This window comes from Tachysurus fulvidraco, unplaced genomic scaffold (genome assembly GCF_022655615.1).
Source record: "Tachysurus fulvidraco isolate hzauxx_2018 unplaced genomic scaffold, HZAU_PFXX_2.0 HiC_scaffold_180_np12, whole genome shotgun sequence".
NCBI classification, from domain to species: domain Eukaryota; kingdom Metazoa; phylum Chordata; class Actinopteri; order Siluriformes; family Bagridae; genus Tachysurus; species Tachysurus fulvidraco.
The window spans coordinates 1-2,914 of record NW_025926986.1 but is presented as its reverse complement, the minus strand read 5'-3'; the positions used below and the strand labels follow the sequence as shown (position 1 = coordinate 2,914).

Genomic DNA, 2,914 nt, shown 5'->3' with positions numbered 1-2,914 from the left:
GGCGTCCCCTCCCCTGGTCTCTGGTATCAGGCGACACCGGGGACTGGAGGCCTGGTCTCCGCAGCAAGCCGAGGTCACGAAGCCTAACCAGTACATCATCGTGCAGGTTGGTTGTTACACGATTTCTGTACTTTATTAGGTCCTGGTGTTTGTATACATGTTTGTATACATGAACACCGCTGTCTCTGGCATCCATGTAGAAGCAATGGTCGGGCTCAAAACCGTAAATAAAAACTTAAAAACGTAATTAGCACCGTATTGAATCCGGAGAGGCCGCTGCGTGCTACTGCCGCGCCGCCATCTTGGATCATTCCAAGATCAGTCCCGACTGTAAACCAGTAATGAATACATAAACAAACAAAATAAAACAGCAGTAAGCAGTACAGCAACTAACAAAACAGCCACTGACAAAACAGCTAGTGCTCTTTGGCCGCACCTGAAAAACAACAACAACAAAAAAAAAAACATTTCAAAAAGTTTCCTCCTTTGCAAAAAGGACACGCTATGCTACGTGACTGAAAAATAAAGGAATGAAGCAGGCGACTCACCAGGGGAAAGCAACAGGAAGATACAAGACAAAAGACCTTTTTCTGCCCACATAGCATACACACGAGAAATTTAAGAGCCCCACTCAAATGTGCTTTTTATAAAGCCACGAACATGCCGCACTAATTGCGTGGCACAGGTGTGCTCAGTTTTAACGCGCATCTCAGCAGCAGTGGGCATGTCTTCGGACCTGAAATCCACCCATCAAAATAAAAACAAATCTAAAAGATATTACACTTGTCACACATATACCCACCTGATATATTATATTATGTGCATAGTACATATCCTCCTGTATATTTCTGTCTATAGTAATAACAATATATTTTGTTTATAGCACATACCCTTCTGTATATTTCAGTTTACAGTAATATCCATCTGCATCATAAGTTCAACGAAAATGGTGAGGTGAGAAACAAAGAATCAGGTTATTGGTGAAGATGAAAATATGAACAATAAAAAAATGCTCACAATATGCAAATATGTCTCATGTGTTTATAAAAAAAGAGAATAAAAACAAAAGCAGTAAAAAGTAAAAAAAAATGTTGCATTAAAAAAGTAATGTTCCTGTGTACAGGAAATGCATGAGTAAACTCTACTGCTGTCTAGATTCTGGTGTCTTCTACCAGTCTGGCTCTGTACTGGGCTGCTCTCTCAACTGTTTTGATTAACTCAAGGAAAAGAGGACAATAAACAAACTAGTGTCCATCCTAGACAATGTCTTACATCCCCTCAATGATATACTTTTACTCCTGCTATTGACACAATTTTCATCATTTTTTAAAAGGTTTTCCTTCTATCAGTTTGTTAACTGTAGCTTCATCAGAACAGATGTGTGGCTCACTGCAGAGAGAAAGAAAGAGACAATTAATACATTTATAAATACATTTCTCCTGATATCACTGTCACTGTTGATATATATTTGTTAACTTGTTGAATCAGTGACCGCAGAAACAAATCAGTAAGTGATTTTCTGTGTCAATATTTTGCATGCCTGGTGGCTGGATCTTACCCCACGGGGCCCGGCCGGGCTCAGCCCGAAGGAGCGACATGGGGCCGATCTCCTGTGGGCCCACCACCTGCAGGAGGAACCATAAGTGGCTGGTGCAATGTGGATTGGGTGGCAGTCGAAGGCGGGGGCCTCGGCGACCAAATCACTGGACACGAAATCTGGACATGGATTGTCACCTCGCTGGCTGGGAAGGAGCCTAAGCTGGTGTGGGAGGATCAGAGATACAGACTAGAGATAGTTGGGCTCGCCTCCATGCACAGCTTGGGCTCTGGAACCAAACTTCAAGAGAGTCTGGACTCTCTACTACTCTGGAGTTGCCCGTGGTGAGAGGCAGCGGGCTGATGTGGGCTTGCTCATAGCCCCACAGCTCAGCAGCCATGTGTTGGAGTTCACCCCAGTGAACGAGAGTGTCGTTTCCCTGCACCTTCGGGTCGGGGAAAGGTCTCTCACTGTTATTTGTGCTTACAGGCCAAATGGCAGTGTAGAGTACCCGACCTTCTTGGCGTCTCTGGGATTGGGAGGAACGGCCCCTCCGACCTGAACCCGAGTGGTGTTCTGTTATTGGACTTCTCTGCTAGTCACAATTTGTCCATAACGAACACCATGTTCAAGCATAAGGGTGTACAGGTGGCACCAGGATACCCTAGGTCAGAGGTCGATGATCGACTTTCATCTGACCTCCGGCCGTATGTCTTGGAAACTCAGGTTAAGAGAGGGGCGGTGGTGAGTTGGACCCGATGGCGGGGGAGGAAGTTGGACAGACTTGGCAGACCCAAACGTACTGTGAGGGTCTGCTGGGTATGTTTGGCAGAGTCTACGGTAAGAAAGATCTTCAACTCCCACCTCCGGCAGAGCTTCAACCAGATCCCGGGGAGGTGGAGACATTGAGTCTGAGGACCATGTTCTCCACTTCCATTGTTGACGCGGCCGTTCAGAGCTTTCGACTGTGTCCCTTGTGGCGACCTGTAGGGGGTGCTCTGGGAGTACAGGGTCCGGGGCCCTCTGCTAAGGGCTGTCCGGTCCCTATATGACTGGAGCAGTAGTTTGGTTCTCTTTGCCGGCAGTAAGTCAGACTTGTTCCCAGTGCATTTTGGACTCCGGCAGGGCTGCCCTTTGTCAGAGGTTCTGTTTATTACTTCTATGCACAGGATTTCTAGGTGTAGTCGGGGGCAGTAGGGAGTCCGGTTTGGGGACCACAAAATTTCGTTGGCTTCATCAAATCAGAACCTTCATCGTGGACTGGGATGGTTTGCAGCCGAGTGTGAATTGGCGGGGATGAGAATCAACACTTCCAAGTCTGAGACCATGGTTCTCAGCCGGAATAGGGTGGCTTACCCCCTTTAGGTTGGTGGAGAG

General features: G+C 46.8%; 1 long non-coding RNA gene across 1 annotated transcript; it reads right to left on the bottom strand.

The window, feature by feature from the left end:
- Nucleotides 1-216: 216 nt before the first annotated feature.
- On the bottom strand, nt 217-2,903 carry LOC125140489. Its single transcript, XR_007139752.1, has 3 exons — nt 1,559-2,903; nt 549-1,389; nt 217-436 (listed from the first exon to the last, which is right to left on the bottom strand). It is a non-coding gene; the product is annotated as an uncharacterized LOC125140489 (long non-coding RNA).
- Nucleotides 2,904-2,914: the final 11 nt, after the last annotated feature.